The 23,361-nt window shown below is 44.2% G+C and overlaps 1 long non-coding RNA gene across 1 annotated transcript; it reads left to right on the plus strand.

Annotated features, from left to right (window-relative positions):
- Positions 1-367: 367 nt before the first annotated feature.
- Positions 368-23,361, plus strand: LOC126278436 (uncharacterized). The gene is made up of 2 exons (XR_007550700.1): positions 368-609; positions 23,191-23,361. It is a non-coding gene; the product is annotated as an uncharacterized LOC126278436 (long non-coding RNA).

A 23,361-nucleotide genomic window follows, 5' to 3' on the forward strand; every position in this document is an offset into this window, starting at 1 on the left:
TCTCCTGGAGTCCCGCGGAGAGACTCGAACATGCCGGGAGTCTACGTTACGCAATCCACCTGACCGACAACTTAGCTGCATCACCATGTTTGTCTGTTACATCTTTCTTTCTCCTTGTGCGAAGTCATTGCGTAAGGACACTAAAACAGAAACACTGCTGCAAGAGAATTCTCAGCAGCCTATTGGTTTTTCCGTGTGCATTTTCGAGAAAGGAATACGGAAAGACGAATACCGCTCTGCATGCTGTCACCGCGTAACTGGTTTCTATCTGCATAATGCACTCTCTCGCAACAGTTCCAGAGATTAGCGTGACGTTATTTCCGTTGAGCTGTGGCTACAAAAGCCGACGCTACGCCGTCAGTACGTTATTCTGTGCAGCACACTAGTGCCATGGGTATGTGGGCGCGCGTGCTGTGCGTCATTATGGTCCTCCACACCAGCGCGGCCAGTACGTCGGACAACAGCCGTGCGGCGCCGTCCCCCGCAACGATCGACTTGCCGCCTCCGTCCGGAAGAGCGCCTGGTGCGGCTATTACACTGCCTCCCAGGTGCCCGGACGACACGACTAACGTCAACGGAAAATGCGTACACACCATTCATATAGAAGGCGTAAGTAAACTCAATCGTTCGCTAAAACTGTTGTGTCATTATGCAAACGGGTTGTCTGGTTCTGGTGTACAATTCTTTAATCGACCGTATCAGCATGAGGTGCACCGTCAGAGTTGCACTTCTCTGATTGTCGGTTTGGAACAACAATTATACACTGAAGCGCCAAAGAAACTGGTATAGCCATGCGTATTCGTATACAGCAATATGTAAACAGGCAGAATACAGCGCTGCGGTCGGCAACGTCTATGTAAGTCAACAAGTGTCTGGCGCAGTTATTACATCTGTTACGGCTGCTACAATGAAGGCTTATCAACATTTAAGTGACATAGAATGTGGTGTTACAGTCAGTGCGCGAGCGATGGGACACAGCATCTTCGAGGTAGCGATGAACTGGGGATTTTCCTGTACGACCATTTCATGAGTGTGCCATGAATATCATGAAACCGGTAGAACATTAAATCTCTGAAATCGCTGGGGCAAGAAAAAGGTCCTGCAAGAACGGGACGAACGACGACTGAAGGGAATCGTTTAACCGGTGCAGAAGTACAACTCTTCGGCAAATTGCTGCAGATTTCAGTGCTGGGACATGGACAAGTGTCAGCTTGCGAACCATTCAACGAAACATGATCGATATGGGCTTTCGGAGTTGAAGGTCCACTCGTTCACCGTTAATGACTCCACGACACAAAGTTTTACGCCTCGTGTGGGGCCGTCACCACCGACATTGGACTGTTGATGACTGGAAGCATGTTACCTGGTCGGACGATTCTCGCTTCAAATTGTACCGAGCAGATGGACGTGTACGGGTATGGAGACAACCACATGTATCTGTGGATCCTGCATGTCAGCAAGGCACTGTTCGAGCTGGTGGAGGCTCTGTAATGGTGTGGGGCGTATCCAGTTAAGAATAATACGGGACCCCTGATACGTCTAGAGAAGACTCTGATAGGCCATACGTACGTATGCATGCTGTCTGATCACCTGCGTCTGTTTGTGCCCATTGTGCATTCCAACGGACTTCGGCAATTCCAGCATGGCAATGCGACACTCCAAACGTCCAGAATTGTTACGGAGAGTCTCCAGAAACATTCTTCCGAGATTAAACATTTCCACCGGTCACCAAACTCCCCAGACGTGAACATTAGTGAGCGTATCTGGGATGTCTTAGAACGTGCTGTCCAGAAAAGAACTCCACCCCCTCATATTCTTACGGATTTATAGATAGCCCTGCACGATTCATGGTGATGATTCCCTCCAGCACTATTTCAGACATTTGCCGAGTCCATGCCACGTCGCGTTGCCAGCTCGCGGTGGCCCTACATGATGATATTCAGGTGTGCCAGTTCCCTTGGCTCTTCAGTGTATTTCGTTTCAGCTACACTAGGGCCAGGAAACGCAGTTACCACAAGGTTCGGTAAAAAAATAAATACGAGGTGTTGCTATAAAATAACGTGACTAATGCTGTCACAGAGTAACTACGCATGCCCCGAAAACTAACGACCAATAGCTGTGGAGCGTGAAGCCTTCTCGGTGGAATGCAGCATCTATGGTGTATGTAGACAGTTCAGTGTGGCCGTGACCTTCGTTTGTGTGAGAACTGTTATTTTGTTTTGCAGGAAAAATGCTAAGCGTAATAACAAATCAACGAATACACTGTCATGAAGTTTCACACAAAACACGCAAATACTGCTACTTAAACCTATGTTTTGCTAAAAGAAGTGTGTAGAGCAGACTACGCGAGTTTTTGAATTGTTTGAGCGTTTCCAAGATGGCCTACAAGCCGCTGAAAATGAATCACGACTGGGACGATCGTCAACATCATAAAGGTATGAAAATATCGAAGAAGTGGGTAATCTAATTAGATCTGGCGGTCGGTCGATTAGTTGATCGATTGCTGAAACTGTAGGAACTGATAAAGAATGAGTAATGGAAATTTTACATACCCCCTTTAACACGAGAAAAGTATGTGCGAAACTACACTCCTGGAAATGGAAAAAAGAACACATTGACACCGGTGTGTCAGAACGACCATACTTGCTACGGACACTGCGAGAGGGCTGTACAAGCAATGATCACACGCACGGCACAGCGGACACACCAGGAACCGCGGTGTTGGCCGTCGAATGGCGCTAGCTGCGCAGCATTTGTGCACCGCCGCCGTCAGTGTCAGCCAGTTTGCCGTGGCATACGGAGCTCCATCGCAGTCTTTAACACTGGTAGCATGCCGCAACAGCGTGGACGTGAACCGTATGTGCAGTTGACGGACTTTGAGCGAGGGCGTATAGTGGGCATGCGGGAGGCCGGGTGGACGTACCGCCGAATTGCTCAACACGTGGGGCGTGAGGTCTCCACAGTACATCGATGTTGTCGCCAGTGGTCGGCGGAAGGTGCACGTGTCCGTCGACCTGGGACCGGACCGCAGCGAAGCACGGATGTACGCCAAGACCGTAGGATCCTACGCAGTGTCGTAGGGGACCGCACCGCCACTTCCCAGCAAATTAGGGACACTGTTGCTTCTGGGGTATCGGCGAGGACCATTCGCAACCGTCTCCATGAAGCTGGGCTACGGTCCCGCACACCGTTAGGCCGTCTTCCGCTCACGCCCCAACATCGTGCAGCCCGCCTCCAGTGGTGTCGCGACAGGCGTGAATGGAGGGACGAATGGAGACGTGTCGTCTTCAGCGATGAGAGTCGCTTCTGCCTTGGTGCCAATGATGGTCGTATGCGTGTTTGGCGCCGTGTAGGTGAGCGCCACAATCAGGACTGCATACGACCGAGGCACACAGGGCCAACACCCGGCATCATGGTGTGGGGAGCGATCTCCTACACTGGCCGTACACCTCTGGTGATCGTCGAGGGGACACTGAATAGTGCACGGTACATCCAAACCGTCATCGAACCAATCGTTCTACCATTCCTAGACCGGCAAGGGAACTTGCTGTTCCGACAGGACAATGCACGTCCGCATGTATCCCGTGCCACCCAACGTGCTCTAGAAGGTGTAAGTCAACTACCCTGGCCAGCAAGATCTCCGGATCTGTCCCCCATTGAGCGTCTCACGCAGTCTGCACGTCCAGCACGAACGCTGGTCCAACTGAGGCGCCAGGTGGAAATGGCATGGCAAGCCGTTCCACAGGACTACATCCAGCATCTCTACGATCGTCTCCATGGGAGAATAGCAGCCTGCATTGCTGCGAAAGGTGGATATACACTGTACTAGTGCCGACATTGTGCATGCTCTGTTGCCTGTGTCTATGTGCCTGTAGTTCTGTCAGTGTGATCATGTGATGTATCTGACCCCAGGAATGTGTCAATAAAGTTTCCCCTTCCTGGGACAATGAATTCACGGTGTTCTTATTTCAATTTCCAGGAGTGTAGTACCGAAAATTCTCACGATCGAACAGAAAGAAGCTCGTGAAAATGTTTGTATTCGCAATTTGAAGACCATTGAAAACGATGATAATTTCTTAGAAATAGCGATAACATATAATGACGAATAAAGCGCCAGTCGATGCATTGAAAGGGCCCAGCTACACTGACATCGAAAAATGCTCGATTTAGCAAATCAACATTCAAAGGACGACGATATTTTTCTTTTTTTTCTGATGATCGTGGAATTGTGTATCTTCACTGGTTTGTTGAATGTCAAACTACTAATCAACGTTATTACCTTGAGGTCCTTGCTCATCAGTCCCATGAGAAAATAAGACAGAAAACCATCCGATTTGTTAATAAGAAGTCATGGGTTTTGCATGAAGGCAACGGACCGGCTCATACAATATTGTCTTTCAAGAGATTTCCAGAAAAGTACAGCATCTCAGTGTTGGACCATCCACCTTATTGAGCTGACCTAGCAACCTGTTATCCAAGGTCAAATCTGCATTAAAGTAAATAAAATTTCAGTCCGTAGAAGCAATGAAAAAAAAAAGAGAGGAAGAAAGTGCACGCGTCATAAAGCAGGTCACGGTGGTAGACTTCCACCATAGATTCCATCAATGGAAAGTCCGCATGGAGAATTATAGGGATAGAGGAGGGGAGTAAATTGAAGGTGAAAGTAACTAAATATTCTTGAAATAAATTTTTTTACAGCAATACTCCCGTTACTTTAGACCTGCACTTCGCAAATAAAACTTTTAACATCCTTCAGGAGGTACGGGGTCCCTTCTACTTACAACTGGCAAACTACACTAAATATTTACCATACACTAAATTTGACGTTTGATGTCACAAACTGGACTACAGTGTAATTAATCGAAAATGACGAATTAATTTTTTTCTAGATTTACCGTTTTCCACGGAGGTCCAAATTTATTAACAAAACCTAACTTTCATTACATCGAAAAGCTGATAACGCTGTTTTACCCACAGAACCAATCATTATCTTTCAGAAGCGTTTTCGTCTATTTTCGCAATGTATGTTGGTAAAACCAATAGAATTTTTCTTCGCGAAATGTGAGATTTTCCATATTTACGGCTGTTGTAGTCCATAAACTAATTGATGCAGCTCCGCATGCTATTCAATCCCGCGCAAGCGTCTTCATGTCCTCATAACTACTGGAACCTACAACCGCTTGAACCTGCTTACAGTACTCGACTTCGGACTCTCTCTACAATCGCCCCCCCCCCCCCACACCACTAACCCACACCGCCCCCTCAAATTTAGGTTCCTTGGTTACATCGTGTGTCACGATGTATCCTATCAACCGTACGTTCTTTTAGTAAAGTTATGACATAAAATTTCTTTTGTCCCCAATTAGATTCTTTATCTCCACATTAGTTATTGAAACTACCCATCTGATATTTAGCATTCCTCTCTAATACTACATTTAAAAACTTCTATTCTCTGCTTGTCTGAATTGAACTGTGTACGTTTTGCTTCTGCACAAGGCAACACTGAAGATAAATTCCTTACACTTAATACAAAATTGTTAAGGCTTTCGTGGCCACTTGTTGACAAACTGCCTATTGGCTTCTGTCTCGGGTTCTTCGGCCGACGTTCATCTAATGATTTTTCTGACGTTTTTCCAGCACGAGTGGCTGGCATTTTCAAAGCTTCACCCTCCATTGCCGGTGGTGAACTGGAGCCGAGCTCGCGACCGCAGACTATATGTACCTGGCGCGCCAACAAAGAGCATAAGCGACATTGCAGGTTAGGGCAGGTGGAGAAATTGGCCGTGGCAGAGCACGCACTGAATGAGACCAACCACGTAATAAAATTCGCCGACACGGAAGTTCTGGCTGTAGAGAAGCAGTATCACACGCGCTTGTTCAGAGAAGCTGTAGAAATACAAAAACACGCGAACAGTTTGAACAAGACAGAGAAAAGCCTTAAGGTAAACGGATCCTGGCTTCCCGTACTGCAGCGAACGACCGTCGCAGATAGCAAGAGGAGAACCGCACCGGAAATGACCGCGGAGAAGCCCTTGGACGTTGGCGCGCCAGGTACATATAGTCTGCGGCCGTGAGCTCGGCTCCAGTTCACCACCGGCAATGGAGGGTGAAGCTTTAACAATGCCAGCCATTCGTGCTGGCGAAACGTCAGAAAAATCATTAGATGAACGTCGGCCGAAGAACCCGAGACAGAAGCCAACAGGCAGTTTGTCCTCACACTTAAGTTTGCACTGGAAGTTAACAAATTACTCTTCTTCAGAAACATTTTTATTGCCACTGCCAGTCTATTTTATATACTCTGTCCATCAGTTATCATCAGTTATTTTTCTGCCTAAAATACCAAAACTAAACTACTAATTTTAGTACCTCATTTCCTTTACTGATTCCCTTAGTGTGGTTTTACTTCTGTGGATATTAATTTTAGAATCTCTTTTTAGGACGCTATACATTTCGTTCAACTGATGTTCCTTGTCCTATTTTGTCTCATACAATTACAATGTCATCCGCACTCATCACTGCTCCTACTTTAATTGCCTTTCCAAGTTTCTCTTTGGTGTCCTTTACTGCTTACACTTTGTAAAGATAGACTACAAACGTTTTCTACTCCCTCCTCAACCATCGGCTGCGTTTCATGTACTTCGACTATTACAACGGCAGTATTATTTCTGTCCAAGTTGTAAATAACTTGACGTTCCGTGTGTATTATCCGTGGTACTTTCAGTATTGAATTAAGCGTTGTCAATATGCGATATTGCAATAATGAATTTAATTGTCTTTACATAGTTTTAATCAGTTAGGACGATTACATCACATCTCACATGTGTGGGAAATGAAATCCTTAATTTAAAAAATGTCGTTCACCTTAGTGTCGCTGCCCTCACGCTTATAACGTCTTCAACAGGAATCGGGCCTTGAATTGGATTAAATAAGGTAGTCGACACTTCCCACAGTAAGCCGGCAGTATACTTTTGGTCCACCACACAACAACATTATGTGCGCAGCCAGACGTTCCAGAAAACGCGTCTGCCTTCTGTGATGTAGTAACTCTTGACATTTCGTCGCAAATTACTTTTGGTGCTTTGCTCCTTTCAGTGACAGATACGACGAAACACGGGAGAAGGTTGTCCACACAAGCGACACACATCATTTGGCTTTCTCTCCCGCTCCTTCCCCTCCTTAACACGTTAATTCGCTTCCCTTGCGTACTTTATAAGACCTCTGAGAAGAAATCTAAATCAACTAGTCGTGGAAAATACAATTCCTTCAAAACCATCGTGAAACTCGGTTTTGTTTCTTTTGAAATAAGTAATACAAAGACATTCCTCTGTAATAGAAATAGAGTTCTTAATGTTTTTAGAGTGTTAAATAGCAGAAGAAGAATCAATTATTAATCTTTTAAGGAAATTGTTCAAAGCTTCAAAACCTTTTTAGCAGAAGCAAAAAGAACTAGATATGCTGAACTGTTCTAGCTTTAATAAAAAAGTGAATCTGATGAACTGAGTGGAACAAATGAAAATAAATATTTATGTTATTCTGTTTGAGTTTTTCTTTTTCTTCTTCTTCTTCTTCTTCTTCTTTTATTTTCTGCCATCTTAGGAGCACGTTACTTCCGATCTTAATGCCGTCCAATATTCTTTCTTTTTCATACTTTGCAAGCTTTTTCACCATATCTTCATGGACATTTCTTAGCTTAGTAACGGTGAAAGGCACCCACAGTATGAACTGTGGCATCAGTCATTCAGGCCTGCAAGATGAGTGGTCTGCCAAGCGAGTGGATTTTTTCTTATTTCTCTAATAACATCAAAGACTGATTATGAGCTCTAGTACCCACACTTAAGGTACAAATTATTCTCCTGTTTGAACATTACGCAACGGAAACGGATAACGCTCGTCTGACCATTAGGAATTTACACAACTCTGATTGTTCACTACGCTCTGGCAATACATTTTCTTTCTTACTCAACGGCTTTGATCAACACGTGGCCATCGCACTGAATATGAATGGCGCACACATTATAAATTCAGGATATCATGATAACACACTATTCGAAGAACAAGGTCACCGATCTCTTTTTTCACTATCTTTTTTATTCCGATAAATTCTATTATGATTCAAAGATAACCTAAACACACCATTACATTTTATACAACAATTACACCTGTGAAACTCCTCCCAGTGGATATGGCTTTACATTGGTGATTCTCTAGCTTATGTTCTCGTAATTATCTAACGCTACAGTGCACTTTCTGGATAGGATGGTGGATCTTTTGCTATATCTCACACTTCGACTCTCACACCCATCATCACGAAAATTTTCTCCAGACCGAGCGGTACAAAAAGGAACATGCATAACCCACTGCCTCTGAACCTATCTTGCTACTCTCCCATGTAAACCACACATACTTAAATTACATGAAATACATCACACTGGCAACATAGAATACATCGCAAAAAATAGTCACAACGTTAGAATCACTTCACATTCAGCTTTCCCACTTCAATTAGTATTCATTCCAGTTTCACACGACACTGCCCCACTTCGTAACTTTTCTTTCCTCCTACGAACTCTGGAGGATATATGCACGTCTTCCTCTGCAGTGCAAGCCAAGTGGTTTCTGGATAGACGGCTGACTCACCTTGCTTCTCTCTCCGAGTATTAGAATTTGAATCTAGCGTCACACGGAAACATAACACGCAAAGTAATATTAAGATCATAATCGTCACACTCACGAGTCCTCAACTGATACATTGGACGAGTACTTCTATTCATCCTTTGTCTCATACACAGTTTGAGACTCACACAGCACTCACCACGTGGAAGTGCTCGTCTCTAATTTCAAGTCCTGCACACGCCTTTTCTTAAGTATTTCCAACTTGTAGTACACAAGCCAGTAATTCAGCTTAACTTTAGCACTCGGAAGTATTTCAACTTAGTACTAGCACTTGCAAATATTTCAACTTATTCCTACACGTAGTGTCACTGTGACCGTTGGTCACTTCCAAAGATTACTACGATCCCCTTAATATTACCTGCCTGTCATTTAATTCTCCCCCCCAAAAGTTCCTGAAATCGAGAACTAATTATTCCAAACTACTCTTAAGGGGGGTAGGACGTCAAACGGGCCTACTTGGAGCAGGACAGGCACCGCAGGACATTTTAATTTCCACTGTCTATACTTTTACAAGTAAATTCATAAAACTTTGTCAACATGGCGAGGAAGGATTCAGGATTCACACTCGTAGCAGCGGAAGTTCAAAAACATAACAAAATAATTTTTTTTTACATGTAAGATTTCATCATTATTTCACTTACTATTGCTTGCATTTGTTGCTATAGCTACACTTTTCTTCATAAGTAAGAGAGACTGTTCGATGAATTTTGCACAGCATGCAAACCATACTTACAGTATCTGAAGCTCTAGAATTTATTTAATTTATGAAAAAATGAATGAGCTGTTACGTTTTAAACTTTATGTTTAGAAAAAATCAAATTCTGTAATTAATTATCTCAATTTTGGCCACAGTTTTTAATAGATTTGGAAAATTCTAGATTTTCATACACTCGTAAGTATGGTTTGTATGCTGTGCAAAATTCATCGAAGAATCTCTCTTACTTGTGTAGAAAAATGTACCTATAGCAACAAATGCAGCCAAGAGTAAGTGAAAAAATGATGAAATTTCATATGTAAAAAAAAATTATTTTGCTATGTTTTTGCACTTCCACTGCTAAGAGTATAAATCCTGACTCCTTCCTGGTTATGCTGACAAAGATTTATGAATTTTTTTGTAAAACTATAGACAGTAGAAAATAAAAAGTCCTGTGGTGCCTCTCCTGCTCCAAGTCGGCCTGTTTGAAGTCCTACCCCCCTTAAGTATTTCACATGCATACCATCTCTCCACTCTATTGTCTTTACGGAGCACACCTAAGACAGGTCTTACCAACACGAGATCCAGCGCCAGAGTGCTGAAACATGGCCGTTCTTCAGGTCATCTCGCACCTCCGCCGAGGTGGGGGAGCACTGTGCTACCGTATTGGTCAGCCACATTTCAGGCTCTCAAAGCTCAGGTAAATTTCATCTCTTTGTTTACACCAAAGGTGACCAAAGGACCGTCTCAAATGTGATCATATATTGCACAAGCACTATCTACGGCTAGCAGACGAGATCGCCAGACATCGGTCTTCACTTGGAGCTGTAATGCGTCAGCGACCTTTCCCAACTAGCATTGTGTACTGACATGCCTTGCTGTAGCGTCTCCGCAAACTGTGGATGACACATGAAGAGGTACTGACATCTGCAGCAACGAAACCGAAAGTCCATCACTTTTGGATCAAACAGACCAACCATGCAACTTGAATATATATTTCAAGTTACACGGTTGGTCTGCTTGATCCAAATCTGATGGACTTTATATATAAAGAAAATCACACATCCCATTAACATTCAAATGTGGCACTACTATCCTGTACACGTTTATACAACTCAGTTGCAGGTGATGCAACACTTGCACGCGGTCCTAACGTCTGTGTGTCACGCCTGCTTCTCTGGAACTACAAATTCGTTCAAACGTCGGTTGCCTGCAATGTATGCGAATGACGGAGCTTGTTCTCCTGAGGCCGAGACAGCTCCCGTCAAACTGATTAAAAACAAGAACACGATTCCGCAACATATCGAGTTCAGGACTATTTTATTCGCACAGGGGCTGGGAATTATCGTTAAAATATACAGCTGTTTTTACATGCTGGCTGCTTTCACTGTATCGCAACGCGCGTTCATAAGTATTACTTCGGACGAAATGTGAATGTTTCAATGGATGCAAGTCAAAAGTAACCTCTCGTAGACGAGAGTTCACTTGATTGCATTGCGCTCTACTGATACACTCCCCTCTCATATGTGAACTAGTTGCAAACCCGGAATTCCCAGTACATTTATTTTGCAACTTTTGTATTAGAATGAAAAAACTGAACTGTGACTGCAGTGTAATATCGCGGTAAGATTCTGTACGCTGGGCAAAGGTGCTTCGAGGGTCTGCAATGCGGTTTTGTAAACGTCTTTATGGGAATGTCCGTTCGTAGTTATATAGATGGGGATTCTATACGCCGTTGAAAGCTGTCAAAACCGCAGCAAGGAATTAGAGGTTTCCTTAAAGTGACTCGACTTAGGAGTGTCGTAGCAGTAAACAATGAATGGATTAAACCTTCATGGACGATACGGCAGTTTTTCACACATGACAGTGTTTATGACGTCATATCTCCTGAGTTATGTATAGTACCATGCTGTAATGTTGTTGGTGCGCACTCAGAAATTACGAATGTCATGGGAAACCTCCTAATATCGTGTCCGACTTCCTTTTTGCCAGGCGTAATGTAACAACTCGACGGGGCATGGGCTCAACAAGTAGTTGGGAGTGCCCTGAGGAAATACTGAGCCATGCTGTCATCTATCATTGCGAAATTGTTACCGGTGCGATTATGTCCCATAAATGTTCGATGGCATTCATGTTGGGTGATCTGACTGACGAAATCATCTGCTCTAACTGGCCAGAATGTTCTTTAAACCAATCGCAAAAAATTGTCACCCAGTGGCACTGTGGATCCATATAAAGCATCTTTGTTTGGGAGCATGAAATCCATGAATGAGGTCAAATGGTAAGTTAGTGGTTTAGTTGGACCAAAGGACCCAATGACATGCCTTGCTGTAGCGTCTCCGCAAACTGTGGATGACACATGAAGAGGTACTGACATCTGCAGCAACGAAACCGAAAGTCCATCACTTTGTAGACACAGCTCACACCATTATGAAACCATCGTCAGCTTGCACATTGTCTTGTTAACAGCTTGCGTACACGCCTTGTGGATTCTGCGCCACACAGGAATCCTACCATCAGCTCTTATCAAATGAAATCGAGACTCATCTGACCAGGCCACCGTTTCCAGTCGTCTAGGCTTCGACCGATATCGTTACGAGCCCAGTAGAGGCACAGCAAGCGATGGCGTGCTGTTAGCAAAAGCACTCGCGTCGGTCGTCTGCTGCGTCCTACGTCCCACATAGTCTTCTGCGGTTTTTTCGTGCAGTGTTGCTTATCTGTTAGCACTGACAACTCTACGCAAAAGCAGCTGCTGTTGGTCGTTAAGTGAAAGCCGTCGGCCACTTCGTTGCCCGTGGAGAGAGGTAACGCCTGAAGTGTATTCATGACACACTCTCGACACTGTGGATCCCGGAATATTGAATTCCCTAACGATTTCCGAAATGGAATGTCTCATGCGTCTAGCTCCACCATCCATTTCGTGACAGCTCCGCCAATGCACTGCCCTTTTATACCTTTTGTCTATGACACTACTGCCATCTACATACGTGCATATAGATATTCCATGACTTTTGTCACTTCAGCGTATGAGGGTACTGTCCACGTCATTGCGAATAGGCTTAGTGGTGGAGAAGTATCATGTTTAAAAGTCATACACGATGCGGCAGTTTTTCACTGATCTCATTGTCTATGACGTCATACCTCCTGAACTATGATAGGTATGTTGTTCTTACCCCGACAGTGATTGTTGCTAAACGGTAAGGGATAGATGTACCAAGTGTAGTTGAAACCGGTTCACTATTTTAGGAGAAGACTTGGAATATACCAAATTTTGTTTTGCTCTGCTTTCCCTTTAGAAAATTAATCCGTTTTTGACTTTACTCTCCCTCCACCATTTAATGTTATGACGCCCCTGTAGCGGGGCGCGCTTCACAGGAAAAGGATTACTGTCTTATACAATGATTCATGGTATAAAGCTGACAGAAAAACCCTCCACGTTCAGTTTCAATCGTGGTGTCACTGAAAACTTTACAAGTCACTATTTTCGCTTTTCCCCTTCTCTCATCAGTCTTAAACTAACTCTTAGTCACAGAGTAACATTTGCACATACGCCCAGAGTTAACTGTTGTACGTATTCCTATCGTTGTCTTCCCCTGCAGTTTTTATCTCCTATGGAACAGTCTAGTACCATGATGTCTTAAAACCTCTCCTGTCACCCTGGTCAATACTTTGCGCATGTTCCTCTCCTCGTCGATTCTGCGGAGAAGCTTACATCTTCATTACTTACTGTATCAGTCCCACTAACTCTTTAACACCACACCTCAGTCGCTTCCACCCTCTTCTTTTCCGGTTTCCCCAAAATCCGTGAGTCACCTCTGTATGTTACTGTGCTACAGGCGTGCATTCTCAGAATATATTTGATACAAGCTCACATTGTTTGTAGTGAGGAGTGAGTTCTTTGCCTGTGCTAGTGTGTTCTTTGTGTCCTCCTTGTTTCGTCCGATACGTGCTATTTTGCCTCCAGTGTAGAATTCCCTCACTTTGTCTTTTTTTTAGTCCATGTTTTTCTTGTTAAGTTAGTCTCACTTCTCCTACTTCTCATTACTTTCGTTTTTCTTTGGTTTGTTCTCATTTCATGTTCTTTGCTCATCACACCATCCGTTCCAGTCGAGCAGATCCTCCCGTATGTGGTACTCACTTGCGCTGAGGATAGCAACACCGTCGGGCTACCAAGTTTGTTACAGCAGTGTTACCATGATTTCCACAAGAAACTTACCTCGGCCCTCGATATTTGTTTTGCATGTTTTTACCCACCATCTGACCTGCCAAGTCAAGACTTCATACCTATCGTTCGCCGACGCTGGCTTGCCTTCTATGAACACAGTCTCATTTAGCACATCTAAAACCACAAACAGATGACTCGATATACAAGAAATCATAGCCAGATGACACTTGTGAGAATTAATACAACAAATTATCTGTAGCAGGGCATGCGGTGAACGGTAACTTACAAAATGCGCATATTCCTGTAACGTACCGGATACGCTGTCACCACATAACGTAATATTCAGCTGGTAGATAGACTGAGGGGTTTGGGACATATGTTTCAAGTTAGACTTAAATTCCCCTCTACAAATGTCAGATAATTCTATTTCACTCACACGGCACCCCCCGAGTCCGGGGTAGCATGTTCAATCTTCACTGAGGCTCATTTGAAAGTGTTGTGTTAACAATCATGACAGGAAAAATATTCGCTGCTAGTGTCTCACCACGTGCGGCACGAGGACGACAGAAAATGAGTGTCAGGGAGCCGCAGAAATCGACCTACTATGGGTGTGTGTATTACACTTGGCAAAATGGACATCGTCGACATGTAAGAAACGTCCAGAATGAACCATTAATTTACACAGTGTAACCAGAATGGAAACTGGCGCCCCACAGTGATCACTAATGTTCGTACCATCAAGATCGAAGGCGACTCCTTGGGAGCAGCAAACCGTGCAGGACGTTCAGATTGAATGTTCACTCACGTTACTGCAGCGGGGTGATGAGAACTGATGGAATGCATGCAACCGAAAGCGAACCAGTCTCTCGTGGAGCTTAGCGTCAAACTGGCTATCCTTCAAGGCGCACCTGCAGATAGTGTGATAATAAGTTTTATAGGCACGGAACAAAACAAACATCCAGAGGCTGAATTTGTCCAGTCGTTCCAGGTGGTGTTAACTGTAATGTCACACGCTTTTTTGGGAGGGATCGTTTGCTCCAAAGGAGTATGGTTTTTATACGCAGACCAGGAATCACGCAAGTTATTTTGACCAGGTATTGGCCGAAAGTAGTGCTCATACCATAGTTATAGTTCTCTTAGGCCCATTCTACCATTCTTGCTTGCTCTGACGTAAACATCCCCTACTGCCCTCGTAAGTTCACGCATACGAGAAAGAGTCGTATGGGGCAGAGCATCTTCAACATCTTGCTGCACAATAAATAACTTCCCAGCCAATTTACCATCCAGAGTAACAGTCAGCATAATTGTATACGAGTGCGTTAAGGCATTGATGTTAGCTGAGCTTAATACAACACCCTTGGTACCTCTCATTTCCAGCGTTCCTTTCTTATGCAATTCGTCTTCAAATCCAGATTGGTGGGAGTTGAAAACAAATTCCTTACTATATGATGAGATAAGTTTGTTTATCCAATCTAGAAATTCTCGGGTCGATTCCGCAGTTTGCTGTGCGTTGTGAAGTTGACGACTTGTTTGAAATTTCATCTTACCCCTTCGAATTCTGTAGCACTGTTTGAAGCCATGCAACCGTTCACTGTGTCCCTTGAAATCACTGTGATCTATATCGCGCTTAATTTCATGTTCATAACGTAGCAGATCATACGAATCCTGTGAATTGTATTGAGCATTCTTGCAACGCGGAAACACGAGTTTTTATAACAAGTGCCGACTGTCCTCTCTTAAAAATCCGTATTTTTCTTATGCACTTCACTACCATAATGCTACGGATTTATTCGAAATTGTTCATAATTATTTTTTGCACTATGCTGCGGATGGTCTCCCATGCACGTAGTCATGTTTACTGCCCGCTCGTGGAGAAGGCTTGTCGTTTACTACGTCTCACGGGAGACGCGATCTGTGGCTCCCCGTCTGATAAGGATGATGAACCACGTGGCTCGACACCTGTTTCAATGTCACTTTCACTTATTAAGCACATATTGTCTCCTATGTACTCTACCGTGCATTGTCCACACAGTCGAGCAGATATGACACCAAACATTGCATTGATTCATCCTGCAGAAACGCTAATATTTCACCTGTCACTTCTTTCTCTCTCTGTAGAATTCCTTGGGTTCCCTTCAGACGAAATGTCAACTTCGGAAACTGTTGTATAAATAATGCAAGGTTAGCTTCGTTTATTGTGGCCATTTCTCTGCTTTGTGTCAACGCCTCTAGTGCTATAGCACTGTTGTGAGTTACTCGTCGAGTAAGCAGCTCAAATCTGGTCCGTAGCCTTATGCTCCGCACACCACCGAGCGAGGTGTCGCAGTGGCTAGAACACTGAACCCGCATTCGGGAGGACGGCAGCTCAGTCCCGCGCCCAGCCATGCTGATTTAGGTTTTCCGTGAATTCCCTAAATCGCTCCAGGCAAATGCCGGGATGGTTACTTTGAAAGGATACAGCCGACTTCCTTCCCCATTCTTGCCTAATCCGATGAGACCAATGACCTTGCTGTCTGGTCTCCTCCCCCAAACAACCAAACTCTGCACACCTCTGGATACCTCCAGTCCTACCGCCTGTTGCCATCAGCAGCCAATATCGTGGTTGCTTGGTAGACATTATTTGGTGCGTCGAACGCCATAAACACCATTGGCCTTTTGTGACCTCGCACTCCAGGGGTTCTTTGTGAGTTAATCTTGAATGTTTTTTGTGGCTGTATTTTGACCTCTATTCTTCCGTAATTTCCATGTTCCTCCGTACTCTGGAAACGAGAGGTGTTGATAAAATATCGATGTATCGGCTTTTATCAAAAAGTATCGATATATACATGGCGACCTACGAAGATTTGCCAATATTTTAATATGCCATTCTGCAAGTAAAACTAAAGAAAAAAGTTTAATATAAACATAGGTCAGCAAATGTTTAGTTACGGACTTACAATATAAGATTTCGCCTGAAATTTAGCAACTTTCCTCACATGAAACCATCGAAAAACTGTACAAGGTTAACGTAAACCACGATTTCCATTTATTTTGTTGTTATAGACGTGGTGAATCTAAAAGTATGTCCCAGACATGTATCTGTAGTACCTTCCCAGAACATCCAGAGAAGCAAGAATTTAGCAACTACTTGGCCCAATTAGTTTTTTTAAATTCCAGAAAATTGCACAAAGTTTCCAACAGAAGTTGTAGAGAATTTAAGTTTGGAAAAATGATGGTAATAAAGTTAACTGAAACTGTATGATGTGTCGGATAATCTGCTTTTATTAAGGCACCCCTATTTCATAAATAATCTACAAACTATGTGGTTCCACTTAACTACACTGTTCTTATTATGTTCTTTCTCTGGACAATACAGAAAACTCATTTCAAGGATAGGAAACGACTGAAACAACCCAGTAACGATAGCCAACAATGACAAACATTTCTACATTCTTAATGGAAAGTAAATAAATTTACTTGTCTAATAATCTTTGCTTCTCTGGATGTTCTGGAAAACTCCTGCAGATACACGTTTGGGACATGTTTTATTAGATTCACCAGACTAATAACAATAAAATAAATCGAAATCATGCTTTACTTCAGCCTCTTGCAGTTTTGCGATGGCTTCATAATAGCGAAATTGCTAAATTTCAGGCAAAATCTTTTATTAGCCATAACTCCGTAACTAAACATTTCCGGATCTACGTTTATGTGAACTATTTTCTTCAGTTTTACTTGTAGAATAACATATTAAAATATTTCCGTTTTTTCGTGAATCACCCTCTACAAACGATGTTTCCTACCCCCATACATCTATATATGGATGTCAAAACAGCAATATTCAGCGCCGATATTTTATTTTTACTAAATTTTTTCACGATTTCCGGATAACATTTGAAGCTGTTCATTTGAAATTGTAGTAAAACGTAATTTTACTTTCACTGTTCGAAGGAGTCTTACTACTTTTTGAGCTTTCGCCACGTCCAAACCTTGTCTGTGACTGTGCGAAGCAAGTGTATGTGGCATATACTGTAAGATGAAGTACGATTGCACTGGGGTGTAACAGTGTGATGTGGACAATAAGATTTCCGAAGAGAAGAAACAGCACAACAGTTGCGTTAAAAACAATTTGCAAATCTTCGTGAATCACCCTGTATCGGCGATGTTTCTTATCCCGATACATCGATATGTTGTTGTGGGCTTCAGCCCTGAGGCTGGTTCCATGCACCTCAACCGCGCTACTCTATCCTGTGCAAACCTCTTCATTTCCGACTTACTACTGCCACCCACATCCCTCTGAATCTGCTTACTGTATTTATATCTTCGTCTCCCTCTACGATTTTTACACTCCACGCTGCCTGCAACACTAAATTGGTGATACCTTGATGCCTCAGAACATATCCTTCCAACCGATCCCTTGTTCTAGTCAAATTGTGCCACAAATTTCTCTTCTCCCCAATTCTATTCAGTACCTCTTCATTAGTTATTTGATCTACCTATCTAATCATCAGCATTCTTCTGTAGCACCACATTTCGAAAGCTTCTATTCTCTTCTTGTCTAAACTACACTCCTGGAAATTGAAATAAGAACACCGTGAATTCATTGTCCCAGGAAGGGGAAACTTTATTGACACATTCCTGGTGTCAGATACATCACATGATCACACTGACAGAACCACAGGCACATAGACACAGGCAACAGAGCATGCACAATGTCGGCACTAGTACAGTGTATATCCACCTTTCGCAGCAATGCAGGCTGCTATTCTCCCATGGAGACGATCGTAGAGATGCTGGATGTAGTTCTGTGGAACGGCTTGCCATGCCATTTCCACCTGGCGAATCAGTTGGACCAGCGTTCGTGCTGGACGTGCAGACCGCGTGAGACGACTCTTCATCCAGTCCCAAACATGCTCAATGGGGGACAGATCCGGAGATCTTGCTGGCCAGGGTGGTTGACTTACACCTTCTAGAGCACGTTGGGTGGTACGGGATACATGCGGACGTGCATTGTCCTGTTGGAACAGCAAGTTCCCTTGCCGCTCTAGGAATGGTAGAACGATGGGTTCGATGACGGTTTGGATGTACCGTGCACTATTCAGTGTCCCCTCGACGATCACCAGAGGTGTACGGCCAGTGTAGGAGATCGCTCCCCACACCATGATGCCGGGTGTTGGCCCTGTGTGCCTCGGTCGTATGCAGTCCTGAGTGTGGCGCTCACCTGCACGGCGCCAAACACGCATACGACCATCATTGGCACCAAGGCAGAAGCGACTCTCATCGCTGAAGACGACACGTCTCCATTCGTCCCTCCATTCACGCCTGTCGCGACACCACTGGAGGCGGGCTGCACGATGTTGGGGCGTGAGCGGAAGACGGCCTAACGGTGTGCGGGACCGTAGCCCAGCTTCATGGAGACGGTTGCGAATGGTCCTCGCCGATACCCCAGGAGCAACAGTGTCCCTAATTTGCTGGAAAGTGGCGGTGCGGTCCCCTACGGCACTGCGTAGGATCCTACGGTCTTGGCGTGCATCCGTGCGTCGCTGCGGTCCGGTCCCAGGTCGACGGGCACGTGCACCTTCCGCCGACCACTGGCGACAACATCGATGTACTGTGGAGACCTCACGCCCCACGTGTAGAGCAATTCGGCGGTACGTCCACCCGGCCTCCCGCACGCCCTCGCTCAAAGTCCGTCAACTGCACATACGGTTCACGTCCACGCTGTCGCGGCATGCTACCAGTGTTAAAGACTGCGATGGAGCTCCGTATGCCACGGCAAACTGGCTGACACTGACGGCGGCGGTGCACAAATGCTGCGCAGCTAGCGCCATTCGACGGCCAACACCGCGGTTCCTGGTGTGTCCGCTGTGCCGTGCGTGTGATCATTGCTTGTACAGCCCTCTCGCAGTGTCCGGAGCAAGTATGGTGGGTCTGACACACCGGTGTCAATGTGTTCTTTTTTCCGTTTCCAGGAGTGTATTTATGGCTATACAACCATACGAATACTTTCAGAAACGACTTCCTGACACTTAAATTTATACTCGATGTTAACAAATTTCTCTTCTTCAGAAACGCTTTCCTTGCCATTGCCAGTCTACATTTTATATCCTCCCTACTTCAACCATCATCAGTTATTTTGCTCCCCAAATAGCAAAACTCATTTACTACTTTAAGTATCTCATTTCCTAATCTAATTCCCTCTGCAACTGCCCGATTTAATTCGACTTTATTTCACTATCCTCGTTTTGCTTTTGTTGTTGTTCATCTTATTCCTCCTTTCAAGACACTGTCCATTCTGTTCAACTGCTCTTCCAGGTTCTTTGCTGTCTCTGACAGAATTACAATGTCATCGGTGAACCTCAAAGTTTTTATTTCTTCTCCATGGATTTTAATTAATTCTCCGAATTTTTCTTTAATTTCGTTTACTCCTTGCTCAACATACAGATTGAATAACGTCGGGGATAGGCTACAACCCTGTCTCACTCCCTTCCCAACCACTGCCTCCCTTTCATGCCCCTCGACTCTTTTAACTGCCATCTGCTTTCTGCACAAATTTTAAATCGCCTTTCGCTCCCCGTATTTTACCCCTGCCACCTTCAGAATTTGAAAGAGAGTATTCCAGTCAACATTGCCAAAAGCTTTCTCTAAGTCTACAAATACTAGAAACGTAGGCTTGCCTTTCCTTAATCTTTCTTCTAAAATAATTCGTAGGGTCAGTATTGCCTCACGTGTTCCAACAATTTTACGGAATCCAAATTGATCTTCCCCAAGGTCGGCGTCTACCAGTTTTTCTATTCGTCTGTAAGGAATTCGCGTTAGTATTTTGCAGCCGTGACTTATGAAACTGATAATTCGTTAATTTTCACATCTGGCGACACCTGCTTTCTTTGGGTTTGGAATTATTGTATTCTTCTTGAAGTCTGAGGGTATTTCGCCTGTCTCGTACATCTTGCTCACCATATGGTAGAGTTTTGCCAGGGCTGGCTCTCCCGAGGCTATCGATATATAGATATCAAAACAGCAATTTTCAATGCAACTTGGAAATGTTCAATTGTGTGTGAAATCTTATGGGACTTAACTGCTAAGGTCATAAGCCCCTAAGCTTACACACTACTTAACCTAAATAAATTATCCTAAGGACAAACACACACACCCATGCCCGATGGAGGACTCGAACCTTCGGCGGGACCAGCCGCAAAGTCCATGACTGCAGCGCCTTAGACCGCTCGGCTAATCCTACGCGGCAACGCAACTTGTGTGCTATTTCTTCACATCGACATTCTACAAAAACAGTTGCTGAAAATGACGAACAAAAATCTAAACGACAAGATATGTCTTTGTCGTGAGGGGAAATGCTGACGTAATGGGCGCTCGGGGCTAGCAACAAACTGCAACGTTTAGCTTCACCACGCAATAATGACACTATAACTGCTAGGTCACTGCAGTTTGCAAAAATGAGAAAAATAGTGATTTTGACATAAAGTGCTCCACTGGCCGTGTGGCCGAGCGGTTCTAGGCGCTTCAATCTGGAACCGAGCGACCGCTACGGTCGCAGGTTCGAACCCTGTTAGGATTAAGCAGTTCTACGTTCTAGGGAACTGATGACCTCAAATGTTAAGTCCCATAGTGCTCAGAGTCATTTGAACCATTTTTGAAGTGTCCCGGACAAACCCGATTTGTGACAACACCGAACGACTGACCCGTCGGACACATTTTATTGTGCCACTTACATGCATTTATGATTGTTAGCAAAGTGGTTATCGCCAAGCGTGAACGTGCAACGCTTACCTTTCAGATCTTGCTCTAAGGGCGATAGGCAGACTGCTAGCTTGTTGATTTACAGAATACCTAATGATAAACCAGTACTTAAATATACAGCTCTAAAACCGGCAGTATATTTACAATGTGCAGCCGACATTTTTATAGCTCTGTACGTCGATATTTATTCGGTCGATACATCGATACTTTCTTTCGATATACAGGATGTTACAAAAAGGTACTGCCAAACTTTCAGGAAACATTCCTTACACACAAAGAAAGAAAATATGTTATGTGGGCATGTGTCAGGAAACGCTTACTTTCTATGTTAGAGCTCATTTTATTACGTCTCTTCGAATCACATTAATCATGGAATGGAAACACACAGCAACAGAACGTACCAGCGTGACTTCAAACACTTTGTTACAGGGAATGTTCAAAATGTCCTCCGTTAGCGAAGATACATGCATCCACCCTCCGTCGCATGGAATCCCTGACGCGCAGATGCAGCCCTGGAGAATGGCGTATCACAGCCGTCCACAATATGAGCACGAAGAGTCTCTACATTTGGTACCGGGTTGCGTAGACAAGAGCTTTCAAATGGCCCCATGAATGAAAGTCAAGAGGGTTGAGGTCAGGAGAGCGTGGAGGCCATGGAATTGGTCCGCCTCTTCCAATCCATCGGTCACCGAATCTGTTGTTGAGAAGTGTACGAACAATTCGACTGAAATGTGCAGGAGTTCCATCGTGCATGAACCACATGTTGTGTCGTACTTGTAAAGGCACATGTTCTAGCAGCACAGGTAGGGTATCCCGTATGAAATCATGATAACGTGCTCCATTGAGCGTAGGTGGACGAAACTAAACTGAGCTCTTACATGGAGCCGGCCGCGGTGGTCTCGCGGTTCTAGGCGCGCAGTCCGGAACCGTGCGACTGCTACGGTCGCAGGTTCAAATCCTGCCTCGGGCATGGATGTGTGTGATGTCCTTAGGTTAGTTAGGTTTAAGTAGTTCTAAGTTCTAGGGGACTAATGACCACAGCAGTAGAGTCCCATAGTGCTCAGAGCCATTTTTTCTTACATGGAAATTAAGCGTTTCCGGACACATGTCCACATAACGTCTTTTCTTTATTTGTGTGTGAGGAATGTTTCCTGAAAGTTTGACAGTACCTTTTTGTAACACCCTGTATTGAATACCCTGTACTTACAAAAATATCAAGAGTCCTACTGGAAACCACTATGCATTGTATGGCACAGAGTACTTCCTACTGCACAAGTTATTGTTATTCTTCTCATTCAAACAGCACGCAGGGACTGTCCAAACGATTCTGTGCGAGCTGTAACTCGTCTGAGCTCGCCTTAGCGATCGCTACGGATGCGATACGTAGGAAATTAAAGCTTTCCCGAAAAAACGAAAGAGGGTAGAACTCAAATAAATTTGACGTTAGAAAGTCTTGTGTGAAAGTAATTGTCCGGTATGTAGGATCGTTCGGAAGTGAAACATGGACGGTAAACAGTTGAGACGAGAAGACTTTGAACTTCAGCTATTAAATAGTGTGGGTACGATAACCAATGAAGACTCTCTGAAGCGAGTCAGGGAGAAAACCTATTTATGGCACCGCTTGACTAAAAGTTGTGGACATTGATAAGACACATGATGAGGCATTGAGGAATTAATCCTCAATTTGGAAATTGGTGGCTGGGGAGTTGGGGGGGGGGGGGGGGGGTTAAATTTGTGAAACCAAGCAGGTACTAGTTCGTGCAGGTTAAAGCGGTTCTACGCACATTAAGAGGCATGCAGAGGTAAGAGTAGTGTGGACACCTGCATCGAACCAGTACCCCAACTAAATACGACAACTTCACACAACTGATTTGCAACTTATATTATTTGAGATTAAATAAATTGTCCGCTTTCTTTTCAGAACCGGGGAAACTGAAGATCATCAGCCTGGCGGGCTGTATCCAGCTAGGAATGAGGAACATCCGCTCAGGGGTGCGCTTCGTCGCACAAATTAAAAACAACGCATATATGGACACCAGTACTACACAAAGACGAATGTAAAATTTTGTAATAAAGATGCATATATTTTTCA

This window comes from Schistocerca gregaria, chromosome 6 (genome assembly GCF_023897955.1).
Source record: "Schistocerca gregaria isolate iqSchGreg1 chromosome 6, iqSchGreg1.2, whole genome shotgun sequence".
In the NCBI taxonomy this organism is placed as follows: Eukaryota; Metazoa; Arthropoda; class Insecta; order Orthoptera; family Acrididae; genus Schistocerca; species Schistocerca gregaria.